A 14615-nucleotide genomic window follows, 5' to 3' on the forward strand; every position below is an offset into this window, starting at 1 on the left:
GAGACCCACCAGAGGGCAGCAGACGAACTGACAGAGGGGCGACTCTTTCCCTCGTTTCCTCGGTCAGCGGGCTGTGTATATCGATGCCTGTCTGTGGTGTGTGTGTGTGTGTGTGTGTGTGTCTGATGTGTGTGTATTAGACAGGATGAAGTGTTTGTTTGTATAAAGGATTCCTAATAAAGGCTGATTATTTTATGAGGACACTTCATGAAATGCATTACTGTGGTGTAGCATTAATATAGAACTTAAGTGATGTGGGGTCAAAGGTGAAAGGTTAACGTTGCTTTGGGTGCAATCAGGTTACAGGTGACACCTTTATCTTTTTAATGAGCAGTAAATGATAGGTGAAGTTGGGTCGATGGTGTGCTATTAACAAACCACACACACATTTATACAGAAAGAGGCAAACACACACACACACACACACGTAAACTACGACAAGCCACATATCCAACACACTCACACACACAGACAGCAGAACAGACTCTAATATGAGCCCAGGATTGAAGACAAGCTACACTGGACACACCTTACTATACAAAATAATAATACGGACACACACACAGAAACGTGAGCAAGCATTGATAACCCACACAATCACAAGTATAAGATGCGTTTCAGCCTCAGTGTTTGTGTGTGCGCTGAGGAGATCCATGTTCTGATCTAAAGGAAAACACAAATCCGCATTGTCAGCAGAATAAAGATTAGAAACAGGAGAAAGCAGGGCCTGACCTCAACACAAACAAGAACAAAACGAGGAAGTGAGCGCACACACACACATGCACACGCTTGCACAAGGTCAGAACGGGAAGTGAAAGGCTTGAAGAACATCTGCTGTACATCAAGTCACACACCACACACACACTATACATACACACACACACACACACACACACACACACACTTATTTTCATGACCATTTACGTTGGTAGATTCTCACTGAAGGCATCAAAACTATGAATGAACACATGTGGAGTTCTGTACTTAACAAAAAAAGGTGAAATAAGTGAAAACATGTTTTAAATTCTAGTTTCTTTGCTCTGATTACTGCTTTGAAAACTCTTGGCATTCTCTCGATGAGCTTCAAGAGGTCGTCACTTGAAATGCTTCTCCAACAGTCTTGAAGGAGTTCCCAGAGGTGTTTAGCACTTGTTGGTCCAGCTCACCCCAAACCATCTGGACTGGGTTCAGGTCCGGTGACTGTGGAGGTCACGTCTCCACTTTTTTGGTGTATATATATATATGCAGTTATACCTGTCCGACAATGAAACAGGAATGTGTGTGTTTTACCCTGAGGAGTGACGAGTGGTCATTAGAACCCCGGTTCTGCAGCATGTTCTACATGTTCTACCTGCCATGCACCATCTGATCTGCCACATTGGTTACGAGAGTCACTGTTAATGATTAATTAATGATGAACGATTTTGCGATAAAAATGCTGTCTGTTTTTTGGTGTTTTGGCCCAGTTATATTGGGCTGTAAGTGGGCGTGTGCTTTTTTGGTGTATATGTGTGTGTGTTGCCACCCTACATCTGCACCTCCACTTCCTGCCACTTCGGAACATCTTTCACCATGACGACAGCAGCGCCAGCAATATCTGGGCAGCAAACTGTGTGTGTGTGAGTGTGTGTGGGGGGGTTCTCTAATTCACCACTGTTTCTGAAACCATGATTTCGTGTGATCTACTCAAGCCTTACAGATATCACCACAACTTCTGCAGCACACAAATAAACACACACACACTCACACACACAGATGTTTCTGGTGCTGCTGTCACTGAGGTCCCCTTGATGAAGGTCCTGTCCCCACACACTGCTCCCCGGGTGCCTGTCATGGCTGCCCACTGCTCACCAAGGGTGATGGTGCCACCGTGTCACCGAAGTTCTACCTTCACTTTCATAAAGTAAACACGAGTCGCGCACTGGAAATACACACACACACACACACACACACACACACACACACACACACACACACACAGTTTATCTGAGTCAGACTCAGGTGAGTGTAGGCAGTAGATTCCGAAACTGACACTTAATGATGATCTGATCATCGTCAGCAGTGCAGCTCTGTGCCCTGGTCCTCAGTTTCTGGGTCACACCCCTCCTTTCCGAGGTGGCGGTGCAGCAGAACACACTTGCATGGGTCATACACACCACATGCAGGTCACACACACACATCTGGCCGGGCGTCCTCCTCCTGTGCCAGGAAAGTGAAAGTTTGGAAACTTGTGACCGGGCCTGCAGTTAGCATGTTGCTGCATTGTCCTCCCGAGTCACGGTGAGTGCGCCGTTTCGGCTTCCTCTGGACCGGAGTGGAGCGGGCGGGGCGGTGAATCGGTTGGATGTCCACATTTCATGCAGAATGATGCAGAGCCCCCAACCGGCGCTTATTTAAAAGTGTTCAAATTCAAACAATTGGTAATGAAATTAGCGATGCTCCACCCGCCATTAACAGACTGACCTACATGTCTTACCCAATCACCAGTGCCTTAATTAAAATGAAATGTTAATTAAAATGGGACAAATCTTTTCATTTACCGCCAACATACTTGATTTGATCGTCCTGGCTTTAACCCGCTTTTACTGTAACTACGTCAGCGCTAGTGGTGGTTATTTATATACAGCACACACACACGGGCAGCGTTCTCTTCAGGCAGATGAGAGGACGGCTGTCTGGGCTCGTCTCCAGTCACATGCAGTGAATTAGGGTCCTCGAGCGGCACAATGAGGAATTGTGTGTGTGTGAGTTATAATGGTCCATATCAGGGGGAGGGGGGGTGATGTCACAGACACCGTATTGTGTGTGTGTGAGTCTGTGAGAAATAGAATGCTGTTGTGTGCTTTTCAGTGCGTTTGTGTGTGTGTGTGTGTGTGAGGGGTCATTTGGGGTGTGTCAAGGCTGCAGCTCTAAGATTTAGCCTGTGTGTGCATGCGCGTGTGTGTGTGTGTGTCCGACCAGGGTCATATTCCTTCACTCTTCCTCTTCCTGTTTGTCTCAAACACTCTTCCTGCTCATCTTGTCTCGTGTTCATAGGTTAGCTAAATCTGTGTGTGTGTGTTTGTCTGGTAATGCTTCTCTTGACAGGATGACCTCTTGAAGCTCATGGAGAGAATGCCAAGAGTGTGTAAAGCAGTAATCAGAGCAAAGAAACTAGAATATAAAACACGTTTTCACTTATTTCACATTTTTTTGTTAAGTACATAACACCACATGTGTTCATTCATAGTTTTGATGCCTTCAGTGAGAATCTACCAACGTAAATGGTCATGAAAATAAAGAAAACACATCGAATGAGAAGGTGTGTCCAAAATTTTAGCCTGCACTGTATGTATGTATGTGTGTATCTAGATGTGCTTCTATATGTGCTTTGTGAGGACATGTGCACGTGAGTGTATCAGGATGTGCTTTTATGTATGGTTTGTGAGGACGTGTGTGTGTGTCAGGGTGTACTTCTATGTATGGTTTGTGAGGACCTGTGTGTATATCATGATGCACTTCTATGTATGGTTTGTGAGGACCTGTGTGTGTATATCATGATGCACTTCTATGTATGGTTTGTGAGGACCTGTGTGTGTATATCATGATGCACTTCTATGTATGGTTTGTGAGGACATGTGTGTGTATCAGGGTGTGCTTCTATATATGCTTTGTGAGGATATTTGTGTGTTTGACCTGTAATTGGATGTGTAGTGTATATGTTCATTGTCTGTGTGTGTATGTTTCTCGTAGGTGGCTGCCAGTAGACAGCTGGAGTTTGGGTTCGAGTTTCTCTCCCTCTTGCCGAAGCTGAAATTTCAGACATGGTGGAAAAATCTTCGTCTCCAGAAGGATGAGTGCCTCGCCCCGCACTCCTCCTCTGCGGCTTTCCCGCCTTTTCCCGTCTCGTCTCAATCGCATTTTGTTCACCAGCACCGTTTGTCTGCAACCCACGGCATGATTGGACCCGGTCCCTCATCTGGGTCAGCTCGGCGTTTTTATAAAATGGGAAGTGACTCCTGCTGACTCAGCCCTTGTGCAAGGACACACTCTCTGTCTGTGCGTGGACAAACAACAGGATGGAGGAAGTGCGGGGAGGGAGTTTCTGGGGTCACGTGGGGTCGCTTAGGAAACCTTGCAGGACGCCCTCTGCAGAGTTCGCCTTTTTTCCTGAGCTCGTCAGCATTGTTGCACCAGAAGCAACTTTGACCACGAGAGATGGCGGCTCCAGAGGAAGCACACTCCAACCACCCTTTGCACGGTCGTGATCATGCGTACGTGTGAACTCGTGTGAAATTCGGGGCGGAGCCAGGATTTGCTGGGGAGTCTGGGTCCCCGCATGTTACGTAACAACAACAATCAATATAAAGGTGTGACGATTAAAACCGGTTGCCACAGAAACCCTAAGCAGTTTGTATAAATTAAGATTTTTTTCATCAGGATTTGTGTGCAGCTCATTCAGTTGAGAAGTAATTGTGAGAGAACCGCACAACTAACTTACGACGGTGACGTGGTGACATCTCTAGATGCTCAGAGCATGCTCACAGCTCACAGATGCCAACATTTACCGTTCGGGTATCGGAATTCGGCCCCACAATGTTCATTCGTGTTTTTTCCTGTACTCTGTGGTATCAGTAGCGGTTCAGTACACGGCAGGTTTTCTTGCATTGTCACGATCTCTCGTGACCTTCCATGACCTCTGCCATTTCGTTGCCACAAGCTCTTCTGCACTCCCAACAAGCTCCCTTGTTCTCCCATGACCTCCCATGACCTCTGGCGCACTGTTCTACCATCTCTCCATCTCTTGTGCAACTCTCACGGTCTGTGCTCGTTTGTCAGGCCAACTTGACTGTTCTTCTCGTCAGCATCTGGTGCCACCTCTGGTGCCACCTCTGACATTTGCTCTCGCAAGCGACTCAAGTTCTCTTGTGTAAAAGCCTGAGTGAAGTGAAGTGAATAAGTGAAGTGATTATCACATGTCATACACAGCAGCACAGCACACACAGTGAAATTTGTCCTCTGCATTTAAACCTTCACCCTGAGTGAGCAGTGGGCAGCCATGACAGTGTGTGGGGACGGTGCTTTGCTCGTTGGCACCTTAGTGGCACCTTGGCAGATCGGGATTCGAACCGGCAACCCTCTGATTACGGGGGCCGCTTCCTTAACCGCTAGGCCACGACTGCCCCTAAGAACTTTTGAATGGGCTCGTCTGGGATTTGAACCCGGGACCTCTCACACCCAAAGCGAGATTCATACCCCTAGACCAACGTGCCAAGGTTTTTAACTCAACTAGAGGTTCTCCAAACAAGGAGAGCAAGGAGTTCCAGCACCAGCTACATGTTAAAACAGCGTTGGGGACGTTCTCTGCATCTCCGTGTGGACGACAGCGTTTCAGGTAACGATTCCGTGTGGACGCGGGTTTTAGAGAAACGTATTCTCGTGTGGACGGGGCCTAACTCCTGTGAGTTCCTCTCACCCTTCATCTTCTGGCGCCTCGGTTCCTCTCACCTTCTCACGTCGGTGTGAAGGTGGACCGTTCAATGGCGGCGCGGAGAGAGCGGGCGGTGGTCGACGTTCGTCTTCTGCCCTCCTCCCCTGCGAGTGTCGTGGAGGTTCTGCGCTTGTTCTCCGCAGCAGCTGTGTAAGCAGCTGTGAGTGTAGGAACCACTCTTCACTGTGTGTGTATGTGCGTGTGGGTTGGGGGAGTCTTGATGCGCGGATGAGACTCCTTACTTTAGCAGGAACTTGGACCCCAGAGGTTTGGGCCGCTTCATGTCAGGAGCGGAGCAGATGAGCAGAGACCAGCCGAGCCCTACCGATGCAACCAGACGAAGGACGTTCCTCTCCTCCCCTGACCTCGAGAGAACTGAAGAACCGAGCAAAATCCCGACACTCTGACCCCTGCTGACCTGACCCACCGCTCCTCCTGACCTGTCTGTGAGAGATTTCCTGTCTTTTGTCACACTCACTGTTCATTCCTTGTATTGCTCATTAATCAGATGTTTCCATCTGTAAGTGTGTATGTGTGTGTGCACACACTCGTATTCTCCTGCAGTGAGAGAGTTTGGAGGAGGTTCGAGTGTGTGTCTGCGTGCTTGTATGTGTGTGAGGAACGTCAGAACAGTGGCGTATCTTGGACAGGAAGTGGGCTGCATGCGAGAAACGCACGCACAGGAAGTGTGTGTGTGTGTGTTTTCCCTGTGGGAAGGCTGTATTGTTCGCTGCTCTTCTCATCCCTTCCTTAAAGGAGTCGGAGCTCCAGATTCCCCTCTGACCTCAGATCGTATCTGTGCAGCTCCTGAGCATCCTGGTGGCCTTCAGTGGAGATGACTATGGCGTCCCGTGGTTCTGTCTTTGTCTACCTCTCTATCTCTCAATCTACTTCTCTCTACCTCTCTCTACCCTTCTCTCTTTGTCTACCTCTCTCTCTCTCTCTCTATCTCTCTATCTACTTCTCTCTTCCTCTCTCTACCCTTCTCTCTTTGTCTACCTCCCTCTCTCTCTATCTCTCTATCTACTTCTCTCTACCTCTCTCTACTCTCTCTATCTACTTCTCTCTACCTCTCTCTACCCTTCTCTCTTTGTCTACCTCCCTCTCTCTCTACTCTCTCTATCTACTTCTCTCTACCTCTCTCTACCCTTCTCTCTTTGTCTACCTCCCTCTCTCTCTACTCTCTCTATCTACTTCTCTCTACCTCTCTCTACCCTTCTCTCTTTGTCTACCTCTCTCTATCTACTTTTCTCTCTCTACTGCTTTCTCTACCTCTTTCCCTCTCTCTCTGTCTCTCATTACCCACACACTTCTGTGTGTGTGTGTGTGTGTGTGTGCTGCCATTATTATTTATCTCAGCGTACAGTAACATTTCTCTCCCTGCTCTTCCTCCTCCTGACGTCCCTCATCACTGCATCCAGCTCCGCCCACATTCCACAGGCATGGAAATCTGAGCACTTCACGCACGGTTTAACGTCGGTGGGAGTAAAAGCTCAAATCGACTAGTCACAGAAGTTTTTTCCTTCAGTTAGAATCAAGTCAGTGTGTGTGAGTGTGTGTGTTGGAGATGGCTGCATTCGGTGTCTCCTGTTTGCTTTCCAGGCTGAATGAAGATGCCTCACTTCTCCTCTCCTCTCCTCTCCTCTCCTCTCCTCTCCTCTCCTCTCCTCTCCTCTCCTCTCCTCACTTCTCCTCTCCTCTCCTCTCCTCTCCTCTCCTCTCCTCTCCTCTCCTCTCCTCTCCTCTCCTCTCTCACCTCTCCTCTCCTCTCCTCTCCTCACCTCTCCTCACCTCTCCTCTCCTCTCCTCTCCTCTCCTCTCCTCACCTCTCCTCTCCTCTCCTCTCCTCTCCTCTCCTCTCCTCTCCTCTCCTCTCCTCTCCTCTCCTCTCCTCTCCTCTCCTCACTTCTCCTCACTTCTCCTCACTTCTCCTCTCCTCTCCTCTCCTCTCCTCCCCTCTCTTCTCCTCTTCTCTTCTCCGACACCCACCCACATCCCACCTCAAGCATGCGCGGGCTGCGCCGCGGCCTATAAACCCGTCTTCTCCGCTTGTGAAGGTGCCGCCTGACGAAAACGCCCTATCACCGTGGTAACGACCCGGTTGGCAGCTGGGCGTCTGACCGTCCGCCCCTCTCTCGCTAGAAAATCTGCGCATAAATGTGACTGATTAAATGTGACTGATTAAATGTGACTGGTTAAATGTGACGGGTTAATTGTCACTATACTATATGTTACTATAATTTGTCATTCTTGGCCACCGTGGTGGCAGGTGACGCGTTTTAATAGTTAAAATCTCGTTTCGCTGTCAGTCCAGCACTCGTAGTCTGAAAACGAAAGCTGGACTTGTCGGGTCTGGTGTGCTGGTGTGTGTGTGTGTGTGTGACATGTGTAAATGCAGCACGTGCACCATCGAGGCGACGGACGTGATTTGCGGCCCGTTTTTAATTACGCGCCGCTTCGGGCGCATTTCTTTGTCACTGCACAAGTGACAGCTGTAACGACCTGTTATCCAAAACTGGAGTCTCATGCATGGAACTGGTTCCCTCGGCGGGTTCACCTGAACCTTCTCACCGCGCCCAGGGAACTAGCCAGTCGAGTTCCTGGCCACGCCCCCTCCCCTTCGAGTGCGAGCGAATCAGAGGAGAGTTTCTGGCCTGTGGCACAGGAGTCACATTATTCCCTTTAATCTCCCAACTTCATCTGGATCTGCAGCTGCTGACCACTGTGAAAGGTCAGGGGACAGGACGGGGCGGGGCATCTGTCCCCTCGGCGCCTCTGGGTTTCACCTTTGACCCGCAGTTGTCTCCCCTGGCGTCCTGCCGAGCCTGCCGTCCTGGTGAGAGCAGACCCTCCGTTTGTCCAGATTTCTCGTTCTGAGCGGCTCCTGGCGAGTGTGTGGCCCTCAAGTTCACGGCTCCTGGGTCCCACATGATCCTTTTGTGTGTGTGCACGTGTGTGTGCAGGAAACGTATGATGGCGTGAAGCGAACCTGACTGATCTCATTCCGTGGATCTGCTGGGGTGTCAGGTGACACGAGACAAAAGAGCAGATCGGCCAATCAGAACAGCCGCTCCTGGGCTTTACAAAGTTGTCTATTTTTCGCCAAGTATAAATATGACGGCCCTCGCTCACTCGCTCTCTACAGAAAAGGACGAGCGTGACTCCAGCTCCACCTTTTCTTCCTCCCTCTCCCGTCCACTGGGGTCCTGCTTTTCATTGCTGTTGCCCAGGGCAGGGGGGGGAGTATTATGGGCTGTTGGGCGGACATCTTCAGCGCTGGGTGAATTTAAGGCGGCCGATTGGTTAGCGGTTTGTGTGTTTTCGTGGCACTGGACTGGGCCGAACCCGCGAGAGACGTTCCCACAGCAGTCGATCAGAGAATCCGTTAATCGCGACAAATTTTATACCCAAGACCTGGATCCGCCCGGCCACAGCACCCGTTCATGCACAGTGTGTGTGTGTGTGTGTGTGTGTGTGTGTGTGTGTGTGTGGGGATGCTTGGGGGGACAATGGTGTCCCTGTCTGACAGCAGCGTTGGGGTGGGGGGAGCAGGAAGCTGGAAGGGCTTATGGGAATGCAGATCATCGTCCGAATCAAGAAACAGACATTCGGTCCGGGACAAAGGGGTTCTGATCAGGCCAAGCGACTTTCATCGTCTTTCTCTGTCCATTCACACACACACACACACACACACACACACACACACACACACACGTCTCGTCAGGGCCCACGTGTCCATCAACGTGTTTCATTTCCCACTTTTTCCTCATCTGTGTGTGTGTGTGTGTGAGGTGGGAATGAAGATATATTAACTCCGCGTTGATACGCTCGGTGTTCAGTAAATCTTTGATAGTTTTGGTAAATGTGAACAGATCGTGTAAAATTGATTAATACGTTACTATTTCAGTGTAACGTATTAAAAGCTTCATGCACAGATACAAACGTGACCAGAGGTGCTTCATACTTATTCATAATAAGGCACATTTAACAACACCAAAGTGTATACCAAACATTTTTTTGCATGCATAAATTTGCATGTTTTCAAACCATCTAAAAATAAATGGTCACAAATAAGTGGTCAAACAAATTAAAATGAATATAACAGAACAAACAGACAACAAAAAATAAATCTATCTTTTATAAAGTCTAAACACGCACAAATTAACAACAGGAGATTTTAAACTACCTGTAATACAGTACAGGACACACCTTCTCATTCAACGTGTTGTCTTTATTTTCATGACCATTTACGTTGGTAGATTCTCACTGAAGGCACCAAAACTATGAATGAACACATGTGGAGTTCTGTACTTAACAAAAAAGGTGAAATAAGTGAAAACATGTTTTATATTCTAGTTTCTTTGCTCTGGTTACTGCTTTACACACTCTTGGCATTCTCTCGATGAGCTTCAAGAGGTCGTCACCTGAAATGCTTCTCCAACAGTCTTGAAGGAGTTCCCAGAGGTGTTTAGCACTTGTTGGTCCAGCTCACCCCAAACCATCTGGATTGGGTTCAGGTCCGGTGACTGTGGAGGTCAGGTCTCCACTTTTTGTTAAGTACAGAACTCCACATGTGTTCATTCATAGTTTTGATGCCTTCAGTGAGAATCTACCAACGTAAATGGTCATGAAGATAAAGAAGACACATGTTAGTTGGACTGAAATCATAAATCAACCTCCTCACAGTCTACTGCATGTGGGCTGGTAGTATCCTGGTGGGCAAGACACTCACCTGTAAACTGTCTGGGCAGGTTCAAACCCCACTTACTACCATCGTGTCCCTGAGCAGGACACTTAACCCTGAGTGTCTCCAGGGGGGGACTGTCCCTGTAACTACTGACTGTAAGGCGCTCTGGATAAGGGCGTCTGGTAAATGCCATAAAATGTAAGTGAAAGTGAAATGATTGTCATTGAGAAACACTGCAGCACAGCACACGGTGACACAACGAAATGTGTCCTCTTCTTTTAACCATCACCCTGAGTGAGCAGTGGGTAGCTATGACAGGCGCCTGCTAGACCACCACTGCCCCCAATGAGAGGGGAGCTGCTCCTGAATGCGAACGTCCCACTGCACCTAAACCTGACAAGGTGATCTGCATGTTTCCCATAATTCCCTCTCTGGACAGGTTGAAACGTACAGAGATCCAGTTCACTGTTCCACGTGGTACCAGTTTGCCGGAAGCTAAATTGATTTGTCTAATTTGTTTTGGTCTGTGAGGTGATGGGTCAGCCAGACACCGGGACTGGGACACTAGTCTGGCTAAATGACACCATCTCCTATTATTTCCATGCATCTTCTCACCCGACTTTCACCTCGCCAGGAGATGACAACTGCATGCATATTAAACGCTCTGCCGTCTTGCATGTTGGCAGTGTGTGTGTGTGTGTGTGTGTGTGTGTGTACACACCCTGTGTATTTCTAACTTGCATTTGTCCCGTCACACACATTCCCCTCATGCCAGCATGTATTATGTTGATTTTGTAGATGTTCTTGTATCACCCCCAGGCTATCAGGTTAAAGGTAGAAATGTGTGTGTGTGTGTGTGTGTGTGTGTGTGTGTGTGTGTGTGTGTGTGTGTAAATGACAGAGAGAGAGAGCGATGCAGGACTGAACCAGCGCTGCGCTCCAAGCGCCTTTTCTGGAACGGAGGATCACATCACACAGACAGAAACAGGAAGTGCATCATCTCAACCTGCTCATGATCCTTCATGAGAAGTTCACAAACCCACGAAAAACTAACTTCTGAACATGCAGGATAGAGAGCTCAGATCCAGCTCCTGTAGACACACCTGAGGTCTGTCTACACCCTCACAGGAACCCAGGAGAACCTACAGCATTAAACCTGCTCATGATCCTTCATGAGAACTTCATAAACATCTGAACATGCAGGATACAGATCTCAGATCCAGCTCACTGTATCACACACACACCCACACAGGAACCCAGGAGAACCTACAGCATTAAACCTGCTCATGATCCTTCATGAGAACTTCATAAACATCTGAACATGCAGGATACAGATCTCAGATCCAGCTCACTGTATCACACGCACACCCACACAGGAACCCAGGAGAACCTACAGCATTAACCGGAACACGAGGGTTCTGAACGAGGTGTGGGTTCCTCTAAGAAGGAGAAGCGAGCCGCAGGTGGACTCCTCCCGCTGACGGCGGTGCGCCGCGGCCGGGCGGGGAGGGGTTAAAGTGTCTCAGAGTGCTGGAATGCAGTTATTGTCCAGAGCCCCGCTCCCTCTCACCGCACAAAGGCCGCTTTGTTCTCTCCTGAAAAGCAGCCCGGCCACGCCCCCCGTCCCTCCTCCGGCACGCCTCCCGCTCCCCGTTAACCCTCCACCTCCTCCCGGCCCAGCCGCGGGCCACCTGAGGGGGAACGTTCCGGAATTCTCCCCTCTTTTCTTTAATCCCACCTCTCGCCGGCAGCTATTTTGGGACGAGCCACACCCTTCATTAGCGGGAAAGGAGAGGGCGGGTGTGGAGCTTCGTTCCCCGTCTCAGGCCTTTTCCCAGGAGAGAGAGAAAAGTTCCCTCCCACATGAACACACACGATCAGATTAATGTCACACACTTTTACTTTGACCATGATCCATGATCTCCCATGATCCCCGGCGCTGCTGGACGTGCCAGGTCCAGCCCGTGTTCAGGTGAAGGTCGATGCGGTGTGACGGGCGTCTCCGGTTACCTCCCCCGGGCGCCGCCGTCAGGTGTAATAACGCGACGGTTCGCGACAACCCGGCAGAGCAGATACGGCGAGCGCGGGCCGATATTTAAATTAGCGTTAAGGCCACAGCGGCCCAGACCTGCTGATCCTTCACTGGAGGGCCGCCAGGGAAATGGGCCCCGCGCCGCCCTCCCGTCAGACGTCCGTCAGGAGATGCTGATTAGTGCCGCAGCGCGAGTCCGCGACACGCGTTCCATCGCGGAGATGCCGTGGCCTGGCGGTAAAGGAAGCGGCCCCGTAATCAGAAGCCAAGGTGCCACTGAGGTCCCCTTGATGAAGGTACCGTCCCCACACACTGCTCCCTGGGCGCCTGTCATGGCCGCCCACTGCTCACCAAGGGTGATGGTTTAGGGCAGTGGTGGCCTAGCGGGGTTAAGGAAGCGGCCCCGTAATCAGAAGGTTGCAGGTTCGAATCCTGATTCGCCAAGGTGCCACCGAGGTGCCACTGAGCAAAGCACCGTCCCCACACACTGCTCCCCCGGGCGCCTGTCATGGCTGCCCACTGCTCACTCAGGGTGATGGGTTAAATGCAGAGGACACATTTCACTGTGTGCACCGTGTGCTGTGCTGCTGTGGTTCACAATGACAATCCGTCCCGTGGGAGCGTTTATCTGAAATGTTGTCGTCCCGCACGCTGTTTTAACCGCCCTCCACACCTGTAGGTGGCGCTGTGACTCCCCGCTCTCCTTGTTCGGCGTCTACTTCTCCTCCGCGGTGAGTTAAACGCGTCGTTGTTCTCCAGCCGCATCTTTTCGTTTGAAATGTGCAGCGTAGAGATGATTTCTTGTAGTTGAACGTGTTATCGGTTGTTGTATGTAGGACACGTTTGGGGTTAAAGGTCAGGTTGGAGGTGGGGCTGATACGACAGCGTTTTCACAGGAACATGAGAATGAGAATTTCAATCTGCTGCCCGTTTCCATGTGGACGCAGGGTCGGATCGGATAGAAACGAGAACCACAAGGTTCTTGCGTGGACTCCGTCCAAACGAACACACTATAAACCTTCTGAATGTGGTGTTGCGCCTCAAGGGTTAACTTGGTTTGGCGTTCGCCAACTTAATTTTCCCACAACACGGCTGTGGCACAAAGAGCACCCTGGCAGCAGCGGCCACCGTGCCATCATGAATATGCAATTTGGCTCCGGAGCTTCATTAACAAGCCAGTCAGAGCTGCTGTCCCTCATCGACCTGCCCGTCCTCCGGTGATGAGGAGGTCCATCCACATTTTACAGCGTTTACCCGACGCCCTTAACCAGAGCGACTTACAGTCAGTAGTTACAGGGACAGTCCCCCCTGGAGACACTCTGGGTTAAGTGTCCTGCTCAGGGACACAACGGTAGTAAGTGGGGTTTGAACCTGGGTCTCCTGGTTCATAGGCGAGTGTGTTACCCCACTAGGATACGACCATTTACATTTCCAGCATTTACCAGACGCCCTTATCCAGAGAGACTTACAGACAGTAGTTACAGGGACAGTCCCCGCCCTGGAGTCCTACTCAGGGACACGGTGGTTGTAAGTGAACCAGCTCACATACTCAGGTTTAAAAAAGAGGTGAGATCAGTTCCTGGACCTGTTCTATTCTGTTATTGAGTGTTGGCAAAGACCAGCCTGTGGATGAGATTGGTGTGATGAAGACGTGAAGAACATCCATCCACGCTTCCTCCACCAACCTCGACACCGTTCACGTCTCCGTCGGCTCTCCACATCTGCTTAATAATATTTCAGCCCGATGAGAACCTGTCCAGGTTGTCCTGCTGGATCCTCGTGTCTTTTTGGACCTGCAGGGACTACGCTGTGGGCCCATAATGAAAAGTGAGAAGCGGCTCCTCGGTCAGCTGAAGAGCAGCGAGTGGAGGACTGGAAGCCAGGACAGATGGAAGCGGAGAGGAATACAGAGCGGGAGTCTCCGGCAGCGGCGCTCCGGCCACAATGCGCCTCATTGTTCGCCGCTTTCTACTTGGCCGGGAGAGAGAGAGCCGGCGCTCGCAGCTGCCCCTGTTCCTCTCTTCACCTCCCACCCCCTGCCTGCCCACGCCGCTCCTCTTCTGGTGGAGAACTTGCAGCAGGAACTCGGAACGTTTTCTGCGTGACCTCATTAGGAGCTGGAAAAGGAGACGTTCTGGGGTTCCAGGCGTGTTCCGCTACAATCGGAACCCGTTCCAGGCCCGTCCTTCTCAGGGTCAAATCTGCACGCGGTTACAGGAGTGTGGTCATGGTCACCTCCGGCAGGCCAGAGGACCTTGGTCCTCCTCCCCATCTCCGTGTTAAAATACTGTACGATTGCTGCCAAACGGGGGAGAGGCGGCGGGGACAGAGCGACCCGGCTCGTCTCACCATTAGCCCTTCACGTTTGCACTCGCGTTCTCTTTTGTTCTGCTCTGACCCCGGAGGGACCGGTGCTCAGGAGGAAC

Source organism: Denticeps clupeoides, chromosome 1 (genome assembly GCF_900700375.1).
Source record: "Denticeps clupeoides chromosome 1, fDenClu1.1, whole genome shotgun sequence".
NCBI classification, from domain to species: Eukaryota; Metazoa; Chordata; class Actinopteri; order Clupeiformes; family Denticipitidae; genus Denticeps; species Denticeps clupeoides.